The sequence below is a fragment of the Ceratotherium simum genome, chromosome 25 (genome assembly GCF_057802395.1).
Source record: "Ceratotherium simum simum isolate JZ-2026a chromosome 25, ASM5780239v1, whole genome shotgun sequence".
NCBI lineage: Eukaryota > Metazoa > Chordata > Mammalia > Perissodactyla > Rhinocerotidae > Ceratotherium > Ceratotherium simum.
The window spans coordinates 21,569,913-21,587,858 of record NC_141924.1 but is presented as its reverse complement, the minus strand read 5'-3'; the positions used below and the strand labels follow the sequence as shown (position 1 = coordinate 21,587,858).

The window sequence follows — 17,946 nt, the reverse complement described above, 5'->3', positions numbered from 1 at the left end:
TACATTATTTTCACGTAAATATGACCGTACTTTATTCTATTTACTTGATATTTACTTGTGGGTTTTTTTGTATATTTCATCTATGGAATATAGGCATCATAAAGACAAGAGACTTGCCCATCTTTTTCATAACTCTCTCTCCACCCTTAACATTGTACCTTGCTGATAGTAGCCAACTGGTAAAAATTTATTGTATGAATGAATGTATTTTTTGTGTGTGTGTGAGGAAGATTAGCCCTGATCTAATATCCGACGCCAATCCTCCTCTTTTTGCTGAGGAAGATTGGCCCTGGGCTAACATCCATGTCCATCTTCCTCTACTTTATATGGGATGCCACCACAGCATGGCTCGACAAGCAGTTCGTGGGTCCGCACCTGGGATCCCAACCTGGGAACCCCAGGCCACTGAAGTGGAGTGCACAAACTTAACTGCTAGCCACTGGACCAGCCCCTGAATGAGTGTATTTTGCACTGATAAATCTACTTAGTATAGAGTTGGCAACTATTAAAGTTTTGATTAGTTGAATTATAATGTGTTATTAAAGGAAACTAAAATGTTATGGAGAACAAACCTAAATTTTGAGGTAGAACTCACTTTTTATTTATTTATTTTTTTGTGAGGAAGATCAGCCCTGAGCTAACATCCATGCTAATTCTCCTCTTTTTGCTGAGGAAGACCGGCTCTGAGCTAACATCCGTTGCCAATCCTCCTCCCTTTTTTCCCCCCAAAGCCCCAGTAGATAGTTGTATGTCATAGTTGCACATTCTTCTAGTTACTGTATGTGGGACGCGGCCTCAGCGTGGCTGGAGAAGGGGTGCGTCAGTGCGTGCCCGGGATCCGAACCCGGGCCACCAGTAGTGGAGTGCGCGCACTTAACCACTAAGCCATGGGGCCGGCCCAGAACTCACTTTGAGAACTGTCTGGACCTAGATCATTTTGGTGTGGGGGATTTCCAGAAACGTACCCAAGTCATCTAGGTTTTAATTTCTCCATTGTGTTTATTCTTATTTATTCTCTGTTTCATTTTGCGTATTACTTCTTTGTATCTTTTCAGTTTTTTCCTAAATAATTTTTTGCTTACTCTTTAGCTCATCCTCTCTATTTTTCTGTGGTTTTCTCTTTCATTGATTTGTGGCTTTATCTTTGTAATTTCCTTTCCTCTCATTCTCTGAATTTGCTCCATTGCTCTTGAACTAGTTTCTCAAATTTAATACTTAGCTCAATTTTTTGTCTTTATTGTTTTTTATAAATTTTTCACAACTATAAACTTCCCTCTAAGTACTAATTTTGTTGCATCCCATAAATGTTGGCATGGAATGCAAGTGCACATTGGGAGTTGGGGCTCAGCTGTGGGTGCCTGGCCTGGGCACACAGTGTCCACATCAGGGGAACTGTGTCAAGGTGGTTCCAGGTCTAGGCCAAGGTGGTAACTGTGGTCTCTGGATGTGCGTGGCTGGGGCAGGGCACCACTGATGTCCTCACATTCTGGTACACTAACCCACCATGCAGCAGGTGGAAGAAAAAGCAAAAACCACACACTGGAATCGGGAAGAGCCCCCTTCTGCCTGCAGTAACCCTCCACCGCCCCCTACTGGCAAAGCTTAACATCACAATCACTACAAAGAAGAAACGCTTCGAGTCCAGTCCACTATGACAGAGCAGGTTCTGAGGGGATGAATTTGGAGCTTAGAGGCAACGATTGATAACAGGCACATCCCCAAAACTAGGGTTCCATATGTGATTTAGATTCTCCTAATCAGATGAATTTACAGAAGGTTTTAATCTGGGAGTGACAAGGGGAGAGAGGCAGGACAAAGGGCACCGTTTTTTGCTAGTGAGTCAGTGCAGATGTGCTGTGGTTCTGAAGCCAGCACTGCTGGAAGAGGTCCTGCCTCTGTAGACCATGTCCTCATCCTGCTTTTCCTGATCATGGCAGAGTCAGCAGCTCCCTTGGGAGCTCAGTTCAGCTGAGGTTTGGGGAGCTCTTCCTACAAATTCAACCTACAGTCTCTCTCTTCAGCCCTCCTAATGGTTCATGGGTGAACCAACTGAATCCCTTTCTGCTTAAATTCATGAATAGATTCTTTAGTCTACAAATAATTAATCTGACAAAAACAAGGTAAGAGAATGTACTTTATATGATACTGACTCCTTGGAATCCCTTGAGGCTTCCTTTGTTGCCTAGTACATGATCAATTTTTGTAAAGTTTCAGGTTTGCACAAAAAGAGTGTATATTCCCTTTCTCTCTCCTGGGTCCTAATTACTTCCCTGTTTAAGGTCTCACAGGCCCTCCATTGAGCTATAGGTTCCAATTATTTCCCAGGATCAGTATCAAGCCCACCATGACATACTTTGCAGAATCTACCTATTTGCAAATCTAACTCCTACCCTTATGTTTGACAGTTGGATCAATTTCCTGGTCTCCAAGCCTTTGAATTTTTCTGATCTCCATGATTTTTCTTATTGGCTTTTAGTTTTCTGCTCCTTAGAGCCAAAGTAGTGAGCACTCAACATATATATTTGATTATCCATAAACACTGATATATCTAACTCACTGCAATGTTAAGTGCATAAGTAAAAAGGAAGACTTGCATCTTGCACAGTCTGCCTTCTAGAAGACTGTCAAGGGTACTCTGATATTTTGCTACAATACTTTGGCAATGCTCTAAATTTATTATGGTCACTGTAACCAATCTTAAGGAAACAGTATAGATCCAAGTGCTGCCAACTAATATGGTTAATGTCATCAAATTCCAGAGTTAGTTTATCTAAAGTTCAAATGTCACAGTAGAAGACAAATATAACTGATGCCTCTGACTCAAAGTGTGAATAGAGGGAAGCTCATGAAAAAGAAAAGTAGATTTTCTTTTGTCTTTTCGTCTGTCATCAAATACAAACTAGATGCAGGTTTCTCTCAATTACTCTGCTGTGGTGAGGTACATGTGAAATAAAAAAATTCTAAAAGCTACATTCTAAGTTCCCTTACAATGTGGACAGCTCTCTTCCTTTCTAGGGTTGATAGACTCTTTGAGTTCTTTATTTGAAGCAGTGGCATTCAAGTTGCAACTGAGATAGGTAGGACTAGCTTTATTCATATTTCCTACCTCACTTCGTATTGATCTAGATCCAGTAGGTAAAGTCATTCTTCTTGGCTTTATTTTCCCCTCACAATGTGCAGATTCACTGCTAATTAATTTTGAGAATTTTCCTCTAGATAAGCTAGAAACATGCTTTTATATTGAGAGAAATTTCTCTCAAATAAGATTAAATAAACAAAAAGTCGTGGATCAAAGCCTCAGTGTCTGTTGAGCAATCATGGAGTAATGTTTTTGTTTCTATTTCCATTTACTGCCTTAATTCTTTTTCCTCAATTTCTTTGAATACTCCCTATTGGACTTTTTTAAGAAGCCAAATTTATTGAGGTATAATTTACATATCATAAAAATTGACCTATTTAGGTCAACAGTGATTTTAGTAAGTTTGTAGAGTGGTTCAACCATCACCATAATCCAGAATTAGAATTTAGAATATTTCCATTATTCTAAAAGTTCTGGGGCCAGCCCCGTGGCTTAGCAGTTAAGTGTGCATGCTCTGCTGCTGGCGGCCCGGATTCGGATCCCGGGCGCGCACGGATGCACGGCTTGTCTGGCCATGCTGAGGCAGCGTCCCACATATAGCAACTAGAAGGATGTGCAACTATGACACAACTATCTACTGGGGCTTTGGGGACAAAAAAAGGAGGAGGATTGGCAATAGATGTTAGCTCAGGGCCGGTCTTCCTCACTAAATAAATAAATAAATAAATAAATAAATAAATAAAGTTCTCTTGTACCTGTTTGCATTTAATCCCTACTCCCACCTCCAGCCCTGGGCAGCCAGAGATCTGCTTTCTATTTCTCTAAATTTGTCTTTTCTAGACATTTCTAGAAAATGGAATGGAATCATAAAGTATATATGATATCTAGTCTCTTGTGTCTGGCTTCTATCACTTAGCATGTTGTTTTTGAGGTTCATCCATGCTGTAGCATGTATTAGTAGTTCATTCCTTTGCATTGCAGAGTAGTACTCCATTGTATGCCTACCACATTTTGTTTATCCATTGACTGGTTGGGGGATATTTGAATGGTTTCCAGTTTGGGGCTATTATGTATAATGCTGCTATGAACAATAACATACATGTCTTTGAGTTGACCTATGTTTTCATTTCTCTTGGGTAAATACGGAGGAATGGAATTACTGGGTTACATGGTAAGTTTAGTTAACTTTTTAAGAAACTGCCAAACCATTTTCCAAAGTGATTGTACCATTTTACATTCCCACCAGCAATGCAGGAGGGTTCCAGTTTCTTCTCATCCTCTCCAACACTTGGCACTATCATTTTAATTATAGTCACTCAGTGTAGTTTTGATTTGCATTTCCTTGCATTTCCCTGGTAACTAATGATGTCAGCATCTTTTCAGATCCTTACTAGCCATTTTTATATTATCTTTGGTGAATATCAAAACTTTTGACCATTTTTAAATTGGGTTCCCTCTTTAACCTTTGACAACTTGATTTCTACCCTTACACCTATTAAAACTGCCCTCTGAAATAATGAAATACCACTGAAATAATGAATCCTAACAAATCCAGAAGTATTTTTTATGCGTCTTCTCCTTGACCCTTCTGCAGTATTTGATAGTGTCTTCAATAACCCCTTCTTGAAATATTGTCTTACTTTGGTGCTCAGGACAGAATACTTTCCTGATTCTTCTCAAAGAGCTTTGATAACTCCCCTTTTTGAGTAATAGTTCTCCTCCTCCCCTCTCTAAGTGGTCCAGTCCACATAGACTAGACCTCTGCCCTCTGCTTTTCTCTTACTATATTTTATTCCATTGGTTGAAACCAGAGGCTAGGAGAGTCTGGGTAAAGCCATCGATGGTGTCAGTAAAGGGTATAGGAGTGAATCTGGGAATAAATGGAGAATAGCCAACATAGTGTCCTATTGTTCCCTCACATTCAGTGTCTAAAGCCGATCTCATTATCTTCGTGCCTAAGTCATCTCCCTGTTTTTACTTCTGTGCCCCTGTCAATGGTCCCACTACTCTCCCAAGCTGGAACCTCAGAAAACACTCCAACCCTCAGTCAGTGATCTCTTCTGCTCATAAATTCTCTATCCCTTATTTGGCACTGACCATTTCATAGAGTTGAACTGAACGACTATTAAGATCCCCTATAAGTGTGAAATTCCATGGTTTTATGGTCCTCAACATTGCATCACAATGTTTTTGTGTGTGAGTGAGAAAGATCAGCCCTGAGCTAACATCCGATGACAATCCTCCTCTTTTTGCTGAGAAAGATTGGCCCTGGGCTAACATCTGTGCCAACCTTCCTCTACTTTATATGTGGGACACAGCCACAGCATGGCTTGACAAGCAGTGTGTTGGTGTGCGCCCAGGATCCGAACCTGCGAACTGCACTCCTGCGAACCCTGGGCCACCGCTGAAGCGGAACGTGCACACTTAACCGCTGTGCCACTGGGCCAGCCCCGCATCATGATTTTATTGACTTTCTCAAGTGTGCATTTGTCTCTTGAACAAGATTGTAAGCATTTTTAGTGGAGGGTCTATTCCTCATACTTCTTCAAGTCTTCTTCATGGCCATCAGTGTCCTGTTAGGTCAGAGACTCAGCAAATATTTGTAAAATGAATAAATGAATGATTCAGACATGGCCCTAAAACTTGCCTAAATCTCGTGTCCAAATTACAGATTTTGACAACAAGTAGTCAACACATTTCACCACTAAGTGGCAGCATCCACAATGATAATTTCCAAAGATGGCCCAAGTCCAGCAACCACTTCACTGAGGCCTCCATGATCATAGTAATTAGAGTATGATAAGAACAGAAACCGCTGGACAAACTATTCTCTTTCTGGTGAAAAATTACCAATGAATTACTTTCTGTGCAGACAATTTCTAGTAAATATGGTTGGGAACTAAAAGTGTCTGTCTGCTCAGCAAATATTTACTTTCATTCAATATTTCTATGAATTTTAATATTGTTTTTAACTAAAGTGTAGTTTAGTTTTCTTTTTTTTTTTTGAGGAAAATTGGCCCTGAGCTAACATCTGTTGCCAATCTTCCTCCTTTTATCCTTTTTTCTTCCCCAAGCCCCAGTAGATAGTCGTATGTCATAGTTGTACATCTTGCTAGTTGCTGTATGTGGGCCACCACCTCAGCATGGCTGGATGAGTGGTGCGTAGGTCCGGGCCAAGGATCCAAACCCGCGAACCTCGGGCCGCTGGAGCGGAGTGCACGAACTAAACCGCTATGCCACTGGGCAGGCTCCCTAGTTTTCTTATTATGAAAGTGTTATAGTCTTAGTACAGAAGAGGCCAAAGAAGACAAAATCTCCTGCAGCTCTCCCCGTCATTTCTTTTCACTGTAAACGTTTCACCTTGGTTTTTTTCTTTACCTTGTTTTTTTCTTTTGCAAATTGATCTTTCAAGTTTGTTGTTCCAAAACATTCGCGTTCATAAAGATGAAAACAATAAAAGTGTACACAGTAAAAATTTAAAGATTTCCTTCCTTCCAAGGCCCTGCTGCCGCTCTCAAGGGGTAACCATTGTTAACAACGTGATGCATATTTTTCCAGACATTTATTTTTAGTAGATTTCTTTTAAAAAATTTTAAGCATTTTTAGTTAAAAGTACAATACAAATAATATTCCCACTACCCACCCCTACCCCATCCTCCTCTTAAATGAAGCTGCAGAGAAATAATCATTGTTACCACTTTGATATAGATTCTTGTTCTCAACAGTTGGGCATCTGGAAATGTGTGAGGGCATTTTGGGTTGTTACGGTCCTTAGGGTATAGTGCTGTAATTAACAACTCTGGAGTGCCCAGGAGGGTCCCACCTAACAGAACATTGTTCCACTTGGAATGTCACTAGCATTCCTGCTGAGAATCCCTGGAAGATCTCTTCCGTGCTGAATACAAACACAAACACACACACACAACCTTTTTTCATTCCTACAGAAAAGTTGAAAGAACGGTACAGTAAAACACTCACGTACCTACCACCTAGATTCCACTTTTAACTTATTGCCTTATTTGCTTTTTCATATATCTATTCAAACATCTATGCCAATTCTCTTTCATTAATGCATCTTTTATTTTGATGCATTTCAAAGTAAGTTGCAGAGATCAGTACACATCATCCCTAAACACTTCACCATTAAATTGTTTTTAAAAAATCATCTTGTACATATTGATCTACAGCTTGCTATATAAATATATCATCATTTATTCAACAAGTCGATATTTTTTATTGAGGGTTTACTATGTGCCAGGTATTTTGCTAGGCCCTGGGGTTATATTGATGAGTGAAACAAATGCAGTCACCAAATCATGGATCTTACTCTAATAGAGCTTTTGAAACTCTTTCTGCAGTAATAATGATAATAATAATAATTACTAGTAGTATAGCAATATTATAACAACAAAGTAATTATCATTATTCTAACAATATAACAATAAAATCTAGTATTTATTGTATGTGTACTATATCCCCGACACTGTTCTAAGTATTTTAAATATGTTAACTACTTTAACTCTATAAAGTAAGAACAACTGTAATCTTTTCTGCAGATGATGAGGCTGAGACACAGAGAAATTAGGTAACTTGCCCAAGATCACAAAGCTAGTGAATGACAGTTGGAATAAAAACCCAGGCAGCCTAGCTCCAGAGTCCACAGGCTGCACCATTACACTACTGCCTCTACTGTATGATCTCCATGTTAATAATATGTGGTCTACCCTATTCTTTTTTACAGATGCATAATATTCCACAGAATTAATTTAATGCAATGTATTTAATGACTCCTTTACTTTTTAAATAATTTTCACTGTTTTATTTAATCATACAGTGAATATCCTTGTTCTTAAATCTTTGTGCATGTGTATAAATATTTCTGTCAGATAGGTTCTATAACTAGACTCGTTGAGTTAAAAGGTACGCAAATTTAAAAAAAAATTTTTTTTTCGTGAGGAAGATCAGCCCTGAGCTAACATCCATGCTAATCCTCCTCTTTTTGCTGAGGAAGACCGGCTCTGAGCTAACATCCACTGCCAATCCTCCTCCTTTTTTCCCCAAAGCCCCAGTAGATAGTTGTATGTCATAGTTGCACATCCTTCTAGTTGCTGTATGTGGGATGTGGCCTCAACATGGCCAGAGAAGCAGTGCGTCGATGCACGCCCGGGTTCTGAACCTGGGCTGCCAGTAGCGTAGCTTGCACACTTAACCACTAAGCCACGGGGCTGGCCCCAAAAAGTATGCAAATTTTAATTTTGATAGATATTGGCTAACTGCCCTCCAAAAACGTTGTACAGTCAATACTCCTCCAACAGAATATAAGACTACCAAATTTCTTATCTCTCCCACAACACTCATTTTTAAGTTTTATACATCTAGTGAAAGAAAACTATATAAAATCATTTTTCATTTGTGTATTTATTCATTTAATTATTTAACAAATATTCATTGAGTACCTATTATGTTTCAATCACTGTGCTGGGCCAGAGAGACAATGAATGAGCGATAAAGGCAAAATTCTTTCCCTTATGGGCATATAATCACTAAGGATAGGCAGACAATAAAGAAATGGGCAAGTTAATATACAATATAGTGTTAGGTGGTGATAAGTGTGCTGAAAAAAAAATAAAGCAGAATAAGGAACTAGAGAAGGAATTAAGGGTTAGAGTCATCAGGTAGGGTCTCTGAGGAGGTGCCTTTAAGCACAGATGTAAATCAAGTGAGGGGGAGTGCTGTGAAAATCTAGGGAAAAAAGTTATTTTAGGCAGCATGTGCAAAGGCCCTGTGGTGGGAACTTAGTGGATCTGAGAAACCTCATTGGTGTTTTAATTTGTATTTCCCTAATTACTACTGAGATGGAGCAACTGTTCCCCCCTCTGCCTCCTAATCTATAAAATATATGAATGTAGCAGTTTCATAGACTTCGAAACACCCTTCTATCACTAAATATTAGTCAGTCTGTGATTTTAATATGTGTAATGATTTTTTTTTTAACAGGAGAAAATCAAACAAAGCTTTATAACATGTATACGTGGGAGAAACCCAGGAAAACTGGGTAACTCAGCCAGAATGGCCAAAGCTGCCACCTTAATTAGCATCTCTAGCTAAAGACAAAGGAGGATGTTGGGGGTGGGGGGAGTCAGTTATGGGAGATTACCAGAGAAAGCACAGTAAACAAAAGTAAGGTTATTAGGCAGATTTACGTCCTTGCCTCCCACATTGATAAGAGTTTCTAGAGATAAGGTCATTCCCCTCTTCCTGGTACAGAGAGGGAGATGTCTTTACAAATGGAGATTTCCCTTACAAATGTAAATGTCTCTTCACTTCTAGTTGGTTTTCAGAGCTTTTCCCACGTCTGCAGTTTTTAAAAGTAACAGCCCGAAATAATCCTTGTGCTGAAGAAACACATTTGGGGGTGGCCAATTCTGATCCTCCTCAGTCCCGCCTTTGAAACTTTCAGAAGTTTCACAGTTCTTTGAGACTTTAAGAAGTTTCACAGTCCAGAAGCTGAGTGGTAGATTGTTCCATCTCACTGAACATATTTTTTAGTCCTGATACTAGACCAGTCCAGTTAAATTCATTTCAGGAGGTGGTGATGCAGGTGGGCTCCCAAAGTTAGGCCTCTCTTGCCTCCACTGGACCCTGCAGGCAGAGATCCAGGAGACTGACATGGTAAGAACTCTTACTTTCTGCCGGCCTGTAATGATTTTGAATTAAGCTGATGGTAAGGGGGTTTTTCTTTCTTTTTTTAAAGTCAGGACTATTGAGTATAATTTACATATGCTAAAACTCACCTTTTAAAATGTACAGTGCAATGAATTTTGACAAAAGGATACATTTGTGTAACCACCACTACAATCAAGGTAGAGAACTATTCCATTACCAAAAAAAAAGTTCCCTCATGTCCCTTTGAGGCTGTAGGGGAGGAAGACAATTCTTCTACCCTATAGGTCCTTCTGGCTGGTCAAAGAATTAAATTGATGTGAGATAGAATAACAGGAGAAAATCAAACAAGTTTAACAGCATGTATACATGGGAGAAACCCAGGAAAACAGTAACTTACCAAAATGGTCGAAGTCACCACCTTAAATACTATCTTCAGCTAAAGATAAAAGAGGATGTTGGGGGTAGTGGTTTGGGACTTCAAAGGGGAGGAAGGCAATTCACATGGAAATGGAAAAACGAATGTTTGGTAAACAAATGTTTGCTGGGCCAGCTATAGACAATGGGACCAGAGAGAGAACTTTGATAAAAATGGGCCTCAATAGGTTCCTTCCTGTCTACCATACCTAGAGTTATCTATGGTGACAGATCCTTCCTAGGACAGGCCTTCTATCTTAAATTCTTTTAGGCAGTTAGGGGGAAGGTCAGAGTTTCTTTCTGAGTCTTTTGTTCTTAAAAATAATCAAGCCGGGCAGATGCCGTGGCTTAGCGGTTAAGTGCGCGTGCTCCCCTGCTGGCGGCCCGGATTCGGATCCTGGGTGCGCACTGACCCACCACTTGTCAGGCCATGCTGTGGCAGCGTCCCACATAAAGTGGAGGAAGATGGGCAGGGATGTTAGCTCAGGGCCAGTCTTCCTCAGCAAAAAGAGGAGGATTGGCATGGATGTTAGCTCTGGGCTGATCTTCCTCACAAAAAAAAAAGATAAAATAAAATAAAGTCTATGATCATTCTGAGTTAATTTTTGTATAATATATAAAGCAGGGTACCATTTTTTTTTTTGGTATATCATTCCAGCATGTTTTGCAGAAAAGACTTTCCTTTTCCCACTGAATTATTTGACACCTTTTCAAAAATCAAATGACCTTATATTTATGGGTCTATTTCTGGACTCTCTTTTGTTCCATCGAACTTCATGTCTTTCCTGACATTTACACGACACTGCTTTGATTACTGTAGCTTTATAGAAAATCTTGAAATTAGATAATGTGAGTCTTCCAACTGAATTTGTCTTTAAAAAATATTTTGGCTATTTAGATCCTTTGCTTTTCCAAAAACTTTAAGTATCAGCTTGTCGATTTCTATAAAAAAGGCCTTGGAGATTTTGGTTGAGATTACATTAAATTCTTAGATCAATTTGGAGAGAATTACATGCTGACACTAGAGAATCTTCCGACTCATGTACATGATATATTTCTCCATTTACACAGAACTGTTTTGTTTTGAGTTATATACGTGTTTTACAGTTTTCATTCTCTCTATTCTCTTTCCGATCTCAGATCTTATCTTTTCTTCCGTAATAATTATCCTTCCTGGAATATATTCTTTCAATGTTGCTTTAGTGAGAAAGTCTGTTGGGGATAAATATTCTCGGTTTTTGTTTATCTGAAATGACTTGGTTTTGCCCTCATTCTCAAAAGGTACTTTTCTGTAAAGACTGTGAAGCTGTTATTCCACACTCTTCTAGTTTCCATTGTTGCTGTTGAGAAATTGGTAGTTAGTTTTCGGTGATCTGTCTTTTCTCCCTGGCTGCTTTTAAATTTTTTCTGTTTTTGGTGCTCTGCAGTTCCAAGGCTGGCTGTGGTGTCTTTACAACATTTAGTATTCCCACGCAAGAACATGGCATGTTCCTCTATGTGTTCATTTCTCTTCTTTTTTACAGAATTAGTTATCTTGGAAATTTATACAAATCTACCACCAAAACCACTATCTTCTTGTTATTGAGTCAGATATTCCACTGTATGAAATGTTATTTTCTTTTAGGCCACTGTGGTCAACTTGCCACCAAGTTGGTCTCCTCAAGGAAATCCAAAACCAGTGAAAACCTTATTTTGACGAATGACACACTATATAATATAAAGGAATCTAGATTCTAAGAAAAAATATTTTCAACTTGTATATGTTAAATATGTGATATACTTATTATTAAATTAAACTTCTACAGACAAAGACAAACAACACATGATGACACTTCAGGTCTCCAAATATCCATCATTTCAGCCCCTGTGTTTGAGAGCTCTGGAATACCCCTGGCAATTCCCTTTTCTTCAGTGCACAGCCACTGCAGTAAATGGCCACATGTACCCTTGAGGAAGGACTGGGAGAATCATTACCGAATATACTTGCAATGGTGTTTCAGGGTTCTTTGTGCTGATGACCTGACCACCTCTTCAGTCAACCAGTACCAGGTCTAAAAACTGACTCAGGCTCAAGAACTGGGCAAGAGATCATGACTTCTTATTGGGTGGCCACTCCAATTTCATCAGATGCAGTTTATTAACCAATATACACCTGGCACTAAGCAAAGGGACTGACTCTTAGTAAGCTCTCATAAAAAATTTATTGTATGGATGAATGATGCTTGAGATTTCCTAGACATAAAGGTTTAGGGTAGTGCACATAACCTCAATTAATCAATTGATTGCTGAAACTTTTACCTTTTGTTAAGTATCCTACTTGACCTACAGGGAGAACATAGAGAACTGCTCAAGAGAATAATCTCTGGAATCAGTTAGTGCAGATTTGATACATGGCCCTCTCACACTATCTCGAAGCCTTGATTTCCTCATCTGTAAAATTGTTATAATTATAACCTGTCTTGGTTATAAGGATTAAACGAGATAATTCACATGCAGATCATAGCATTATGAGGTTAAAAATTTAAACACCACAACTCACAATTGTATGTCCTTTGTGTTTATTTGTAATTGATCCAAACATTTTCACTAACCTCCAACCCACTTGGTTGGAGGGAGAAAGGAAGCAGTAAAGTGGGATGCCGTAAAAGTTAAAGTTGCCGGGTAAAGGTATCTTAGTCTGCTGGTTAAAACCGTCTCTTGCAGGGTAAATACTCTATAATCTAATGTCTAACTCCACATCAGAGCCATTTCATCCTCCTTCCCCCTCTTACCTTTCACGGTGTCTGTGTTCCGTGAGGGAAGCGGTGTGTTCTCATGGCAGGAAGAAGGGGCCCTTGTTTGTATAAATGGATCTGTCCGTAGGCTTTGAAGCCCTGTGGGCCTCCAGGTCCCTACTCAACTTGGTACTGATGTCCCAAGTATGCCTACCCCTGGGGGACCTGGGGATATCTGCTGCTGGAATGTGTAGTATGAAGACTATTGTCCTGTCCTCTCGGCAGGGCTGCGTCTGGTGATCCACAAACGCTGATTTGGCCCCACCTGTGTATCCCTTAGAGACTCAGGCACCGTCTCCCTCAGGCCTGTGGGGGAGGGAGCTTTTGGATCCCTCCAAAACCTCACAGGAGGCTTGTTCTGCTTCATTAAGCTATTGTCGCGTCCCGGCTGATACCGAGCAATGGGCTCACTCTGCTTGCCGAGATCTGAGCCAATTAATCACAACGAGTTAGAGATCAAGAAACGAAGTTTAATTAGACTAGCCTGCAAATTGGAAGACAGGTGACTAATGTCTCAAAGACCCATCTTCAAAGATTATAAATGTTGAGGCAGTTATATACGGAAAATGGGCAGTAAGGAGGGGGTCCAGGGAGGTTGGTCTCCAGGCATGATGGGCTCCAGGCATTACATTGTTCCATTCTTCTGTCAGCTGTGATGGATACCTTGTAGGTGTGTTTCTCGCCTGTGGTCAGCCTGTTCCTGGAGAGAAACTCATAGAACAAAGTTTTTAATTTATCAAGCTATTGGGGAGTACATACATAAGTGGAGGCCATCAATCAGGAGAGCATGTGAATTTTTTGGAGTACGTGCAGTGCAGCGAGTAGTCACACAGAGGAGGGGCTGGGGCCATTCAGTGCAACAAGATGGCCTCACTTATGCTCACTTACACTGCAGCTGCCCTGAGTAGGCCCAGGAGCACCATGTAGAGTGCTGTTTTCCACATTTCAGAACAAGAAGCCAGGCCAAAACCCCCTTTGCATTTGGTTTATCTCATCCTTGGAAACAGTGGTTTTCTTCTCTTCTAATCAACTACAACTCCTTGCTTTTCAACAGGAGCAGGGGCTGTGTGCAAAGCAAGGGTCTCGGTGTGTAATCTCTTCCCCCACATTTTTCACATCCTGCACTACTAGAACAGAGGAAGGCTTCCCAATGGGTAGATTTCGCTTTTAGAAAATCTTCCTTCTTCCTGAAGGATATCAGACTAGGCCACGGCAAAATATGGCTCTTCAGCACATGGCATTTGTTATGAGCTAATGGCCACTGAGAATCAGCAGAGGCAAGGAAAGCTCTAAAAACAGGGCACCAAGTTTTCCTTTTGTAAAGGAAATTTACATTTATAAAGGAATTTCCATTTGTAAAAGTATCTCCCTTTCTGTTACCAGACAAAGATTCTTAACAACCCTTATCAAAGGAGAACAAATCTTGTTTAACAATGCTTGTTTACCACACTATTCCTGGTCACCTTCCCATAACTTGCCTCCTTCCCGCCCTCCCCCCAACCAGTAGGTCAAAACCTTTCCTTTGTTTGGCCTAAAATGGTACTGTAGGGGGAAGAGGGAGAATCTCCCTCTGCCCTTTCCCTTAAGGTTCTTCTGGCTGGCCAAACAATCAACAAGACAGGTTAGCAGGAGAAAATAATACCAAGTTTAATAACATGTATACATGGGAGAAGCTCAGAAATGAGCAACTCGTCCCTCTGTCTAAGCTGCTTGCTTAAGTATTGCAGCTAAAGGCGAGGAGCGTGTTGGGGGTGGGTAGTGGCCTGGGACTTCAGAGGGCAGGAGGACAATTCTTTTTGGGGTCATCTATAGATAATGTGGTCAGGGAGAGACAGAGTTTTTTGATAAAAGAGGCTTGGTGCCTTTGCTATTGTAACCTCTATCCTACATTATCTTTATAGCCATCATGATAGAAGATCTGTTCCAGGAAGGAGCCACCATGTCAAATTCTTTAGGCAGTTAGTGGGGGAGGTCAAATGTCCTTCAGAGAAAACAATCAAGGTAAAGAGATATACTTCAGGGTGGCCAAATTTTGATCTCCCACAGTACATTATGCCCAAGTTCTATGTACCATTAGGGTTGCTCGTCAGTGAGTGCTCCCATGTGTATGCTCAATGCACATGTTAATAAACTTGTTTGTTTCTGTTTTTTTCCCCCAAAGATTTTTATTTATTTATTTATTCCCCCCAGAGCCCCAGTAGATAGTTGTGTGTCATAGCTGCACATCCTTCTAGTTGCTGCATGTGGGACGCGGCCTCAGCATGGCCAGAGAAGCAGCGTGTCGGTGCACGCCCGGGATCCGAACCGGGGCCTCCAGCAGCAGAGCGTGTGCACTTAACTGCTAAGCCACGGGGCCGGTCCTGTTTCTCTCTTGTTAATCTGTCTTTTGCCAGTCTAATTTAGAAGGCTCCAACCAAAGAACCTAAGATGGATAGACAAAAAACTTTCTTTCCCTCTTGTATATTCCTTAGTCTAAGTCTAGTTATTCTCCTTCTTTTCTCTGAGGCAATAAACCTCTCCCAGCCTTAAAGTTTAAAATGTCTGTAAAAGAAGGAAATAGAGGGGCCGGCCCCATGGCTTAGCGGTTAAGTGCGCGTGCTCTGCTTCTGGCGGACCTGGTTCAGATCCCAGGTGCGCACCGATGCACCGCTTCTCCGGCCATGCCGAGGCCATGTCCCACATACAGCAACTAGAAAGATGTGCAGCTATGACATACAACTATCTACTGGGGCTTGGGGGGAAAAAAATAAATAAAATTATAAAAAAAAAAACGAAGGAAATAGATTACAGAGAAAAAACTATTTGGGGGAGATAGTTCTACAATATTTTACCAATTACATCATCCTTTAACTAGAAAATTTGAGTGTGTTCCCACCTCACCCCTGCCCACCTTTTCTAGGTTGATTGTAGAAAATCAAGAAGCTATACATTTTTATATGGCTGAGATACAATGTTTAAAAGTTTGACCATAAAACATTAGAGCTCAATATTGGTGAGGAGATAACGGTAGTGATAATAACGAACTTGAGCAAAAACACAGAAAACTGGACGGCAGGAATCGGAATGCATATTACCTTGGATTTTGGTCTATTGATGAATACTTTGAGCCAACTTTCAAAATATGTTTCTCTTTTTAATTCTTTAACCAATGTCGACGCAAAATAACTAATAGCCATTCTATAGATAAGAGAAATAAGGTAAGTTTTACTTGAGCCAGAGTGAGGATTATAACTCAGGAAGGCCTTAGAAAGCGTTCCAGAGAAGGATAGTTTTCAGTACAATTTTGTACTTTTTAGAACAAAGAACATACATTAAACACACCCAGGATACATTTTTATCAGAATTTCAAAGAGATGTTCAGTTGCAAATTAGTAGGTCAACACGACCCCGATGTAGGGAAAGGGACTAATCTGGGCATTACCAATAGGGCATAGGAGGGGAAGTATGCACTCTTACCTTAAGAGAGTGTATTCTTTACTTTAATGGTTAAGCAGATGTACAATGTATGTTTGATAGGCCATAAATCAGGCTTTTTAGTTAAAGCTGAATCAGTTTTGAACCAGAATAGTTACCCCATACACCTCAATGTGTGAGAATCTCTTGTTACCAAAATAATATAGGAACAGAAGTCCTGGTTGAGACCATAAAATCTAGATTACGATCCTTATGATGGAGACTCTGCTACCACATAGCCATGTGAGTTTGGATATATTACTTGTCTGGTTGAAAGTTTTCTCTTGTCTAAATCCAAAGGATTAGACCAGATGACCTCTGAGAAACTTATCAGTGGATCTATGATTTTTCCTGAAATACTCAAATGATTCACTATCCACAGATGTGGCATTGAGCTGTAATTCATGGGTCATGTGTTAACCCCTTACTGGAAATGAATTATGTCACACTGCTGTTATACAACACTGTAACTCTTTAAGGGTTGGGTTAGAATGAAAAGAACCGGGCCGGCCCTGTGGCTTAGTGGTTAAGTGCGTGTGCTCTGCTACTGGCGGCCCAGGCTCGGATCCCAGACGCGCACCAAAGCACCGCCTCTCCGGCCATGCTGAGGCCACGTCCCACATAGAGCAACTAGAAGGGTGTGCAGCTATGACATACAACTATCTACTAGGGCTTTGGGGGGAACAAAAAGAGGAAGATTGGCAATAGATGTTAGCTCAGGGCTGATCTTCCTCACAAGAAAACAAACAAACAAACAAAAACATAGAATGAAAAGAACCCCTGAATGTTATGCCCAGTCTAAGCACAGGCACAGAAATTATGTGACTGAGATTGGTAAACTCGAAAAACTCCTAAAAATGCAAGACATTTTTGCTCCTATTCATCTCCTCGTATTCTTCTTCCTCCATGACCTTACTTTATCACTTACTTCCTCTGCTAGTAGGTCTTTAAATTCTCCCTCAGATAGGATTCCGCCCTAACTCACAAATGTGAGCATCTCCTGATTTTGCATTCCTGCACTTCTCTATCTATCATCCTGGGACAGAAGTCTGAACCTACTGCCTTCATCCTCGTCCAATGCAATCCAACTTCTATTCATATAACTATACTGAAAAATTTTTGATAAAGATTGTCAATGACCTCTTATCTGCCCAAACCAATCTTGTCTCTTCTTGTGCTTGATTTCACTGCAGCATTTACTCCCTTGGTAATCTCAGCAATTTTTTTTTCCCCCTGAGGAAGATTCACCCTGAACTAACATCCATTGCCAATCCTTCCCTTTTGTTTTGCTTGAGGAAGATTAGCCCTGAGTTAACATCTGTGCCAGTCTTTATCTATTTAGTATGTAGGTCACTGCCACAGCATGGCTGGTGAGTGAAGTAGGTCCAGGCCCAAGATCCAAATCCATGAACCCGGGCTGACAAAGCGGAACAGGGAGATCTTTAAGCACTTGACCACGAGTCCAGGCCGAATCTCACCAATTTTAATGGTGTACCACCCCCTGTCCACTGATGCCTCCCAAGTCAATTTCCAACTACTTAGCATTTGTCTTCACCTAAA

General features: G+C 40.5%; 1 protein-coding gene across 1 annotated transcript in view; it reads right to left on the bottom strand.

Moving 5' to 3' along the window:
• GNPTAB (N-acetylglucosamine-1-phosphate transferase subunits alpha and beta) overlaps nucleotides 1-13,025 on the bottom strand; it is a 97,964-nt gene extending 84,939 nt beyond the window's left edge. Inside the window, exon 1 of the mRNA XM_087449031.1 lies at nucleotides 12,931-13,025. The gene's annotated coding sequence lies outside the window, so the exon portion shown is untranslated. The remainder of the gene's footprint in view (nucleotides 1-12,930) is intronic.
• Between the last annotated feature and the right edge of the window lie 4,921 nt (nucleotides 13,026-17,946).